Genomic DNA, 12703 nt, shown 5'->3' with positions numbered 1-12703 from the left:
CCCCAGGGCCCACCAGAAAACCTTAGACCCTAGGCCCACTTTCCAAACTATTTTTCCACTTTTCCTCATCCAACCTCTTTATTCTCTTAGTCTCTTTTATTTACATGCTAGCATCTATTTGTCCATCTATTTCTCCCCTTTGTTCCCATTCAGAAATAGGGAATGAGCATGAAACAGGCCAAATGGTTAGGAGCAGGAGGGCCCACTGACACCTGGGCCCACCGGGAGTTTGCCTGGTATCCTGGTGGGCCAGTCCGACACTGCCTGGAGCAGCAAATACACACCCTCTGGTAGCGGGCAAACAGGATGGCAAGAAAAGTAAAAATATGCAAGAAAAAAAGAGCTGGCGTCTGAGAAATGAAAAAATCAACAAGACCAAAAAGTTATGAAAACACAAATGCCTTTTATTTCAACAAAAGAGGATAATGCACTGAGTGTGTCTAGAAACAGACATTGTTCTGTAACAGAAACTGATAATAGCATAAAACAACTGTGCAGATTAACGCAACCTTTGCCAAAATCCCCCCAGCAACTTGTGACTGAGCGCTGTGAGCAGCAGGGAATCCAGGGCCGTAACACCAAACAAGCAGCTTTTCCATTAGCTGAGCTGGAATCAGTTGGCCATGTGGGGGAGGAATCAGGTGCAGCAATCCACTCTTCTGTGTGTGCGTTGCCATTACAGCCGGAAAGCAGCCGGCACCTGTATCAGTGCATAGGAGAAAGGGAGAGAAGTTTCCACCATTGCACCAGTTCCCCTGAGCTCAGAAGGCAGCAGCACTGGTGCGAGCCCTGGAACCAGCTTTGTTAATAAACCAACTAAAGGAGCTGCATGTAAAGGTGCTGTCCCGAAACAAGCAAGATTGAAAACAAACACTTACTGCTGAAAGAGTAGCTGATGCACTTAAAGAACTAGCTACACTACAGAACAGAAAGAAATCTTTGCAGCTGTCAAAAAAATATATAACAAACGTTATGTAAGTGTCAGAAGGCAAAGCAAAGGCATCAAACAAATGCAAGAGAGATGAGCTGGGCAAGGCGCTTGCTGAGATAGAGCAGCAAATTACGGAGATGTATAAGGAGGTAGGTCCCTGGAAGGAGGTTTATCAAAATAAACAGAGATTTGCGGCAATGGCATCCAATGTCCACACCCCAGCAGCAAAACCAGCTCCGCAGAGGTCCTTTCAGGCAAGCACTTCCAATAGTTTCTTGCGAGAAAAGGCGACTTTTTCCAGTTCCTGATTTCTATGATAATGAACCCTTTAAAAGAAGGAATTGGGTTATGGTTAAATGGGATGGCAATAAAGAGGATGTCCCTCCAAGGTGGTTCTTTGCGCTCTCAGTGCTATTAGATGGGATGGGATTTTAACAAGATGACTTGTGAGCCGGAATTGCACAAACAGAGATAGAATATTACGTCACTTTTAAGTTGCCTGAGGCAAGTAAGTTAAACTAAAGGTGACAGTAAATGTACCAACCCATCTGCCCAATTCTTTTTTCATAGGGAAGGGAAAAGGTGCGTGTTTCTAAAAGTCTAAAAGTCTATCAGTTAGATCCCGGAGAAGGTAACTCGGGAATAAATTCCTTCTCAATTACTACTGGGAATTAATTCTCAGTACTAGATGATAATAATGGGACCTGGGGCAGAAAGAGAAGAACAAGAGGAGCTGGAGAGGATAGCGATAGAAGCCAGAGACAGGAAACAAAGTCGGAGCAGGAAGAGATGGAAATGTAACTGGCTTCAAAGAAAAGATCTAGGGAAGAGGATGAGCAGCCAGTCAGTAAGAAAGGTATAAGAGAAACTGCAAACAGTTCCCAAACTTTGGGCAGTAATCCGGTTCATGACGGAGATGAAGAGCAACTGCAACTAGGTCCCCAAGTGAAACAGTTTGGCGATGCAGTTAATTCTTCAGCTAAGGGAAGAAAGGGACAAACCATGACAAACATTCATGATGGCAGTGGCTCCAATTAGGTTTTTAACATCAAATGTCTGTAGTGAACCATGTGGAGGAGTGGTGATATTATTTCAAGGTGGCCTCAATATTAGAGTGCATCGTCTCCTTGAGGTAGGGCGTTGTTTGTTGTTGGATGTGATTTTAGATGGCAGGCGATTTCATCAATGTTTATGGGCTGCAGTCCGTGTCAGGCAGGAGGGAATCTCAGGAATCAAATTTGGGAAGGGAGATGACGGTAGGCAAAACTGAGAAGAAAAGTTGGATGTCGGAAGCAGTGGAGGCTGTCCTACAGAAGAAGGGTGAAGCTTGTGAAGACTTACTTGGTCCCTATCTTTCTTTTTGTTTGCTACGTGTATTCGCTGCCTTAAGCTTTCTATGCTCCACAGTCTGTTCTTCCAGTTAATCTGGGGGAGCAGGCTGAATCCAGTTAATAGTGGGGTTACCTACCGGCAGAAGAAAGATGGAGGGTTGGGCATGTTATGTCCAGTGGCCTTCTTTGGATCCATCTTCCTGAAGTTCAACTTTGGGTGCCTGGGCCAAAGAACTGATTCGCTGTTGGAATGTTGTGTCAGTCGTTGGGTATTGTCTCTAGTGGGGGATTGGGTGCTTGGCAGTAGCATGAAGGAATGAAGGAAGTCCGAGTGCGTGGATACCATCTCCTTCCACATATTGATTTGGGGCTGAAGCATTTGAGAAAGTGGGATGTTGGAATTGGGAAACTGGATTCTGTTCAGAGAAAGCAAATCTATCTACAGGATCCTGGGAACCTATTTCGTTGTCCCCTTGGCATGGGGGACATCCTTTCTCAGAGCCTCCAGTGGCTCAATGACAAAAGTGTGACCCCCAAATATTTTGATCTGAACTGGCTTGCCCTTAAAGGAACAGTAACACCAAAAAATGAAAGTGTATAAAAGTAACTAAAATGTAATGTGCTGCTGCCCTGCACTGGTAAAAGTTGTGTGTTTACTTCAGAAAGTCTACTATAATTTATATAAATAAGCTGCTATGTAGCCATGGAGGCAGCCATTCAAAGGAGGCACATAGCAGATAACAGATAAAACACTATTGTACTCTACAGAACTTATCTGTTATCTGCTATGTAACCTGTGCCTTTTCTCCTTCTTTCCAGCTTGAATGGCTGCCCCCGGGGCTACACAGCAGCTTATTATGCGCTTTGGGTCCTACGGGAGAAAAGCGCTTTACAAATGTTTGTTGTTGTTGTATTATATAAATTATAGCAGTGTTACTGTAGCAAACACACCAGTTTTACCAGTGCAGGGCAACAGTGCATTATAGTTTTATTACTTTAAAGCTCTTTCAATTTTTGGTGTTACTGTTCCTTTAAGGGAAGACTTTTTGTTAGGGGCCATTTGGGCTATTTAAACATCGCAGACAGGGAATGCCCAAGACTGCGTGGTTTCAGATGGCAGAGACTCTGTACATTAGGCCAACGCGGCCTATGGCATTCTGTCTAACACCCCCTGGATTCAGGAACCATGTACATGATAATATCATTGATGAGGTACCACCTATGGCAATCCCACTGTAGGAGATCTCTTGGCCAGGAGGTTGTTATTGTTGACCTTATAAAGAAGTCTGTGTGCCCGAACGGTTGGGTTTCCTGAACAAAAGGGAGATGCTGCGCCTCAAATGCCTCATAATTGACGAATATCAGTCTCTAAGCCATTCTCTTTGCCATTAAGACAGTGTGTTTAATATGTCTTAATTTCTTTGGTACCAACTTTTCTTGAAGTAACTTTTGAATATTATGAATGGGTACCATCACCTTAGCACTTCTGCACGCAAGTTGTTTTCATTTGCTCAGAAACTACAAGTTTTATGTCCTTTCGGTATGTGTGGGGAATGGCACATGTACTGTATGAAAGTGCTTTATCCCATGGACAATGAAAAAACAATATCAAGAAAAAAATTTTGCTAATAGTTTTTACCAATAAAAATCCCTATCTAATCCCCACTGGAAGCAGCAGTCCTGCCATGCTGTATGGCTCAAAGGTATATTTATAACAAAGGAGTTTGTTAAACCTGTCATGGATCCATTGCTTATATCACTGTAGGCCAACCATTACTTTTAGCCAGCAGAGCAAATCCTGGACCCCAAAGTGTTAAACCATCTCCTTTAAATTAGGATATTGACAAGATACGGCTGCTGCATTTTCCAATGCAAATCAACGGCGCTGAATGCCCCTCTAATGGACAGCAGAAGGGAGTGGGTTTTTAAAAGAAGCCGAGTAGGAGTAATTGGAATCTCTCTTTACACGCGGCGGCATTTGATCGCCATGTCATGCTCGCTGACAGCGCAAGCTCCTTATTAAAGATTTGTTGTTAGAGCACAATGAGGATGCTATCGGCTGAGTGGGAAGGCCCTGACATTACTGTCACACAGCGCACTCATCCGCTGATCAGGGAGCTACGAGATAAGTGCAATTTGCTTTTCATTTCTCGCGCATCAGAGAACAACATGAATCTGCAGTGTTCCCGGCATCCCACCCACCGACTGACGTGCGTATTGGCCTCCCCTCCACACCTGGGGGTTTATCACTCACTGGTGGTGTCATGGAAAGATGATAGATTTACTGTAAAGGCTGATGTCATAATTGAGATGTATTACTCATGTATTATAAGGGATAATGTACCCCCTACTGTAAATGATAAGGATATTAGCAGTCACTGAGGGGTTCTGTGCCCATATAAAGGCACAAGGCTGCAGGCTGAGTTATACAGGGAACTCTGAGTATCACTCATGTATTATAAGGGATAATGTACCCCCTACTGTAAATGATAAGGATATTAGCAGTCACTGAGGGGTTCTGTGCCCATATTAAGGCACAAGGCTGCAGGCTGAGTTATACAGGGAACTCTGAGTATCACTCATGTATTATAAGGGATAATGTACCCCCTACTGTAAATGATAAGGATATTAGCAGTCACTGAGGGGTTCTGTGCCCATATAAAGGCACAAGGCTGCAGGCTGAGTTATACAGGGAACTCTGAGTATCATTCATGTATTATAAGGGATAATGTACCCCCTACTGTAAATGATAAGGATATTAGCAGTCACTGAGGGGTTCTGTGCCCATATAAAGGCACAAGGCTGCAGGCTGAGTTATACAGGGAACTCTGAGTATCACTCATGTATTATAAGGGATAATGTACCCCCTACTGTAAATGATAAGGATATTAGCAGTCACTGAGGGGTTCTGTGCCCATATAAAGGCACAAGGCTGCAGGCTGAGTTATACAGGGAACTCTGAGTATCACTCGTGTATTATAAGGGATAATGTACCCCCTACTGTAAATGATAAGGATATTAGCAGTCACTGAGGGGTTCTGTGCCCATATAAAGGCACAAGGCTGCAGGCTGAGTTATACAGGGAACTCTGAGTATCACTCATGTATTATAAGGGATAATGTACCCCCTACTGTAAATGATAAGGATATTAGCAGTCACTGAGGGGTTCTGTGCCCATATAAAGGCACAAGGCTGCAGGCTGAGTTATACAGGGAACTCTGAGTATCACTCATGTATTATAAGGGATAATGTACCCCCTACTGTAAATGATAAGGATATTAGCAGTCACTGAGGGGTTCTGTGCCCATATAAAGGCACACGGCTGCAGGCTGAGTTATACAGGGAACTCTGAGTATCACTCATGTATTATAAGGGATAATGTACCCCCTACTGTAAATGATAAGGATATTAGAAGTCACTGAGGGGTTATGTGACCATATAAAGGCACAAGGCAACGCTAAAGGGGTCAGGTAGAAATAATTTGGCAGAAACTTCATATATGTATAAATACAAATGTAGAGAGAAGTAATGTTCTGTGCCCTACCTTGCAGTACTAGGTAAATAAGGCAAATAAAGTTAAGATATAAAATATTATTCATTATTATGATATAAACAACTGAAGACTTATATTTTTCACTGCATCTTTTATTATAGGTTTTGTGCTATTAAAACATTGAGACATTATTAAACAGGGAGCGTGGAAGTTACAGCTTAACTATATCTGTAGCGCCACCCGTTGCCTGTTCTTGCTATAAACTCTAATAAGAGCAGAAAACTGAAACCAATTTCATTGTCATGTGAAAAAAAAATTGTTTTGGGGGCAAATAGAGTGATGAGCAAATGGTTTCACATAACGGGAATGGAGGAAATAAAAAAATGCGGTGAGAGAATATTTTTTTATCAGGCCAATCCATCACTTAATGATGACCCGTTGCACTATAACTCACCCAGCAGAGCAATGATGAACAATACTGAGTCAGGGTCTGTTGATTCTACACATTGATCCAATTTATGGGACAAAAACATCAACTGAACCATGCAACTATATTGTGACCCAGCACCAACATAAGAATATTTCAGATCTGTAGTTTTTGCCCAATTTGACCACCTGTGCGCTGGGCCAAATCGGCTGCTGTGTTCATTTGGTCCCTGGGCCAATGATCAGACCATACTGTGGGTCTATTAAATCCCATCGGGAGAGGACCGCATCAATGTGGCCTTCCTTGACCAACTGCATGTTGTAAATATGTATCTTTGGCCAGATATCATTTAACTGCCCTGGATCACAAGCTTAGGGCTTGTGAAAGCCGAAGTAAGGTAGGCAGACTCACCTAGTGCCCCCACACCATTGCACACTAGGCACGCGTCTCTTTTGCCTACCCCTAGCCCTGCCAGGGATGGGCAGCTTTAGTCGAAATGCCTGCAACCCACCTAGGGGGTCATTGCCCTTACAGTGAATTGGGGAGGAACAGACACAGAGTGCCCCTAGCAATGCCGGTAGGCTGTGCCCCCTACCTGGAGGTGTCTGTGCTCCAGTCACATCTGACAATACACTCTGTCAGATCTCACCTAATGCCCAAAGAGGTACTGGAAGTATTGTAACACTGCTGTGGGGAGAACATAATTACTTCATACATCTATTGAGGCATTGCTGGTTCTTTAGGCTAAGGTCCCACAGAGAGATTAGTTGCCCATGATAAGTCTCTGCTACCGCAGGTGACTAACCTACCCAAAAAGCCTTTCTACCAGCAGTAAAGGGAATCGCTGTTGGAAAGGCCTACACATCACTTTGTTTTTCTAAAGTCGCACAAAATTGCCTGCAGGAGGAAACTTTGCACCACTTCGGAAAAACTAAGCAATGCGTAGGCCTTTCCACCATCGATTCTCTTTGTTGCCAACTGAAAAGCAATTCAGAGAGATTAGTCGCTCGCTGTAACAGAGATTTATCACGAGCGACTAATGTCTTCATGGGGCATAACTGGTTGCTAGGGTCACTGACCCTAAGTGATTTTATAAAAAAATACAACAATATAGGACCAGCAATGCATCATATAAAGATGAGACTGAAAATGAGATTAAAAATAAGAGTTCAAGCATTAAAATACAACTCCAGCCTTAAGAGCACTTCACTTTCTGTTATTACTATTAGATACTTAGTGCCAACATATTCCACAGCATTGTACCATAGAAGGAGTCAAGCATACATATTATATGCAACCAGTGACCAATACAGGCGGTACAGAGGGCCCTGCTCAATAGAGCTTACAATGAAACCATTTGCAGGGCATTAAACACGTAAGAAAATATCTGTTCCCCCACTGAACCCTAATTCACCCAATAAAATCCATTCCTACCTGAACCTTCAGTTCTATTAGAGTTCCACCTCTGCATGCATAGAGGTGGTTGTGCCAGGCCTGGACTGGCAAGCTGTAGGTTCTGGCAAGTGCCAGAGGGGCTGCTGTAGGATGCCACAGAGAGTCACTGTTTAGTGATGGGGGGCTCTCTGGGCCTTGAAATGCCAGGGCTTATTTTGAAACCCAGTCCTGACCTCAGTAGTATCATCCCTGATGTTGCTGTACTACAGTTCCCAGCATCCCAGCATTGCACCCCTCACATCCAGGGTCGGAGTGGGCCCCAGCAGCCCAGACCCGACCCTTGTGGCTCTCCCCCTGCCCGACTGTTCCTCCCCTGATGCTTTAAACTTATGCGCGCTCAGGGGAGGACGTCGGGTGGGGGACCCTGCGGGGGGATTAGGGGGACACAAAGGGGGGGGTTTAGGGGATACGGCCGGGGGGGCACATCCAGGGCCCCTGGGCCGGGAGCCCCGGGGGCCCATGCACCCCCCAGTCCAACCCTGCTCACTTCCCTGGTAGTTTCACCACTGCCACTTTTGGCAGTAAATTTCCCAAAGCAAGTTTGGGTATGTTAATATCCCTTTAAGAAAACAATAAATGTACATGTGTGCAAGTGAGTTTACAAAGACATTGACCGGGGGGCTACACCACTCCTAGGGGCCACAATAAAATTGCCATAATTATTTTGATAAGATTCAGTTCACATTTTATTTCCTCCCCCAGGAGCCTTCCGCTGGCCTGATGGGATGATGTCATAGCTTGTATAGATCCCATTACATCATCAGGCCTGGCTAACAGTAAGAAAAACTGGGGCGAGGGCATTATCGCACGGTGAACTACAGCAGAACAAACAAAGCTTCATATTACCAACTGGAGCACTGCCGTAACAGTGTGAAAAACTGCTCCCCTGGAGAATTCCAATGAGGAATGGAGGGGGGGGGGGTGTAGGTTTTTTTGCAAACAAAGCAGTATTCACTTTATATTTCCTGAGAGGGGAAGATAAAAAGGGGTTTGGTCAACTGTGAGAAGCAGAAAGAGCAGATAGAAAGACCATGCTGGAAAAAGGGGCCCTAATTCATCCCCAGGGTAAATCAACTGTACTAAGCACAATTCAGCAGGAACAGCCCTCTAAGTTTGCTCATAGCCTGTACAGAGAGATACCATAAAACTATGGCACATAGGGATTCCCCTGTACTAAGCACAATTCAGCAGGAACAGCCCCCTAAGTTTGCTCATAGCCTGTACAGAGAGATACCATAAAACTATGGCACATAGGGATTCCCCTGTACTAAGCACAATTCAGCAGGAACAGCCCTCTAAGTTTGCTCATAGCCTGTACAGAGAGGTACCATTAAATTATATTAGGATAGGGATTCAGTACAATTTAACAGAACAGTGTGCGGATGCCATAAAACGACACCAACGCAAGTCAAACACAAACGTACAGCGCTCATATATTGTCAAGCGTTCCATATTATTTGCTGATAGCTTGGGAAGCTGTACATTTAAAGGCAAATAAAATCCTAACATGAGTATACTTTATTTTATTTGTGTGAAGAGACAGGGCCGCTGTAACACATGGGGCTCATTTGTGCGCTGAGAAACAGTAGCAAAGCAGAATTGTCTCCCTGATCTAAAACATTCTGCATTCACCCCATGAATACAAGGCTGCCTGCATTCAGCAATGCTGTACACATGAGTGTGAGCTCTGTAGAGCTGATGGTGCTACGTGGCCCCCAAATCGAATGGATACAGATATACTCATCAAGTTAATATTTTACGTTTCCCCCTTCCCCAGCGGAGAATCAATAACATAAATCTTCCCTAATATGTTCGTTTTTAAGGTAGTTTCATTGGCGTCTAAAGCAACATCCAAGAACAAATGGCTCAGTGGAACACAAGAGAGAGAGCATTTGGACTGCCAGACTGATGGAGCATCAGGCCATCTGGTTCAGGCAGACTTTCCAAAATCCTTAGCTTTGTTTTCGTCCCCCCCCCCCCCAAACTCCAAACAACATATTTTTCACTGTGATGAGTTCACATTTTCTCCAACGTGGATCTCGATCATGCATGCAAATCCCAAAGTCTGGGCTTTTTTCTATGTAGTCGCTGTAATAATTCTCTATTGGGATACAGTCATCAGATATGTTTCTCTTACCTATAATGCCTTACTATTTACTAACACACTGTCACGTGGGTAGGTGCAATTGTTTGAGTGCTAAGAGGGTGCAAATTTGTGCCAGTAAAGTACTTGCACCTACCCACAGCATGCCAGACTGAAAATCTACAGCGCAGGAACAGCTCCCTAAAGTTGCTCATTGCCTGTACAGAGAGATACCATAAAGCTATGGCACCATAGGGATTCCCCTCAACTGAGCAGAATCCAGCAGGAACAGCCCCCTAAGTTTGCTCATAGCCTGTACAGAGAGATACCATAAAACTATGGCACATAGGGATTCCCCTGTAATAAGCACAATTCAGCAGGAACAGCCCCCTAAGTTTGCTCATAGCCTGTTCAGAGAGATACCATAAAACTATGGCAGCATAGGGATTCCCCTGTACTAAGCACAATTCAGCAGGAACAGCCCCCTAAGTTAGCTCATAGCCTGTACAGAGAGATACCATAAAACTATGTCAGCATAGGGATTCCCCTGTACTAAGCACAATTCAGCAGGAACAGCCCCCTAAGTGTGCTCATAGCCTGTACAGAGAGATACCATAAAACTATGTCAGCATAGGGATTCCCCTGTACTAAGCACAATTCAGCAGGAACAGCCCCCTAAGTTTGCTCATAGCCTGTTCAGAGAGATACCATAAAACTATGGCAGCATAGGGATTCCCCTGTACTAAGCACAATTCAGCAGGAACAGCCCCCTAAGTTAGCTCATAGCCTGTACAGAGAGATACCATAAAACTATGTCAGCATAGGGATTCCCCTGTACTAAGCACAATTCAGCAGGAACAGCCCCCTAAGTGTGCTCATAGCCTGTACAGAGAGATACCATAAAACTATGTCAGCATAGGGATTCCCCAGTACTAAGCACAATTCAGCAGGAACAGCCCCCTAAGTTAGCTCATAGCCTGTACAGAGAGATACCATAAAACTCTGGCAGCATAGGGATTCCCCTGTACTAAGCACAATTCAGCAGGAACAGCCCCCTAAGTTTGCTCATAGCCTGTACAGAGAGATACCATAAAACTCTGGCAGCATAGGGATTCCCCTGTACTAAGCACAATTCAGCAGGAACAGCCCCCTAAGTTTGCTCATAGCCTGTACAGAGGGATACCATAAAACTATGGCAGCATAGGGATTCCATGTACTAAGCACAATTCAGCAGGAACAGCCCCCTAAGTTTGCTCATAGCCTGTACAGAGAAATACCATAAAACTATGGCACATAGGGATTCCCCTGTACTAAGCACAATTCAGCAGGAACAGCCCCCTAAGTTTGCTCATAGCCTGTACAGAGAGATACCATAAAAATATGGCAGCATAGGGATTCCCCTGTACTAAGCACAATTCAGCAGGAACAGCCCCCTAAGTTTGCTCATAGGCTGTACAGAGAGATACCATAAAACTATGGCAGCATAGGGATTCCCCTGTACTAAGCACAATTCAGCAGGAACAGCCCCCTAAGTTTGCTCATAGCCTGTACAGAGAGATACCATAAAACTATGGCAGCATAGGGATTCCCCTGTACTAAGCACAATTCAGCAGGAACAGCCCCCTAAGTTTGCTCATAGCCTGTACAGAGAGATACCATAAAACTATGGCACATAGGGATTCCCCTGTACTAAGCACAATTCAGCAGGAACAGCCCCCTAAGTTTGCTCATAGCCTGTGCAGAGAGATACCATAAAACTATGGCAGCATAGGGATTCCTCTGTACTAAGCACAATTCAGCAGGAACAGCCCCCTAAGCTATAGCACCATAGGGATTCCCCAGTACTAAGCACAGTTCAGCAGGAACAGCCCCCTAAGTTAGCTCATAGCCTGTACAGAGAGATACCATAAAACTATGGCAGCATAGGGATTCCCCTGTACTAAGCACAGTTCAGCAGGAACAGCCCCCTAAGTTAGCTCATAGCCTGTACAGAGAGATACCATAAAACTATGGCAGCATAGGGATTCCCCTGTACTAAGCACAGTTCAGCAGGAACAGCCCCTATGTTTGCTCATAGCCTGTACAGAGAGATACCATAAAACTATGGCAGCATAGGGATTCCCCTGTACTAACTATGGCAGCATAGAGGCACAAGGTTTCCTGTATTTTACACTGGAATTAAGTACAGGGATCCAGAGCACCCAGCATCCCCTTGCTCTCAATAGTTGTGACCCCTGAAGTGCAAAAAAAAGGTGTTGCAAGGGGACAACCATGTATTTCCCCTTGTGTATGTTGCACTGTAACAAATAGCCAGACAGTTATTGGTGTTTCTTTCTATAATTATTGGATATTTAGGTCCACTGTGAATGATCCAGTTAACACACCATAGCCAGTAGCCATCTGTTTGAATGACAGAATGATTAGGACCGAACCAATTAGCAGAGAATCTCTAATTATATAATGTGTTGAAGATTCTAAGGGGTATATTTATCATGATGTGTAAAAATTGGAGTAAAACATTACCGGTGATGTTGCTCATAGCAGCCAATCAGATGCTTTGCTTTGCTTTTCTAACTGTTGCCCTGGGCAACACCACCGGTAATGCTGCACTTCACTTTTTACACAGCATGATAAATATACCCCTAAGTTTGCATTAAATTTACATACTACCTTAGCAACCAATGTAGTTACAATTTCAGTTCGTAAAGAGACCAGTCTCAGGGTGTCTCAGTCTACAATACATTAAAGGTGACTCCCCCTGCAAGTTACTAGAACAGAGCCAGAGGTGCCTTCAATCCAATCCTCTGCCACCTTCTTATGTTCATTAATCTCCCTGAGGTTCAAGAAACTCACCCTGAGTCTATGGAGCAAGTACTCACTTAGCCTAGAGAATTCTATTTACAAAGAACTCCATCTGCCTGCAGATCTAAAATTTCCCCGAGCTAATAACTTCTAACCAAAAGACTGATAGCGAGAGAAATTA

General features: G+C 44.2%; 1 protein-coding gene across 4 annotated transcripts in view; it reads right to left on the bottom strand.

Annotated features, from left to right (window-relative positions):
* Positions 1–12703, bottom strand: part of ebf4 (EBF family member 4) — a 289880-nt gene that overhangs the window by 265218 nt on the left and 11959 nt on the right. The gene's annotated exons all lie outside the window — the stretch shown is intronic.

The sequence above is a fragment of the Xenopus tropicalis genome, chromosome 3, assembly GCF_000004195.4.
Source record: "Xenopus tropicalis strain Nigerian chromosome 3, UCB_Xtro_10.0, whole genome shotgun sequence".
In the NCBI taxonomy this organism is placed as follows: Eukaryota; Metazoa; Chordata; class Amphibia; order Anura; family Pipidae; genus Xenopus; species Xenopus tropicalis.
This window is presented reverse-complemented; position numbering and strand designations above follow the sequence as displayed.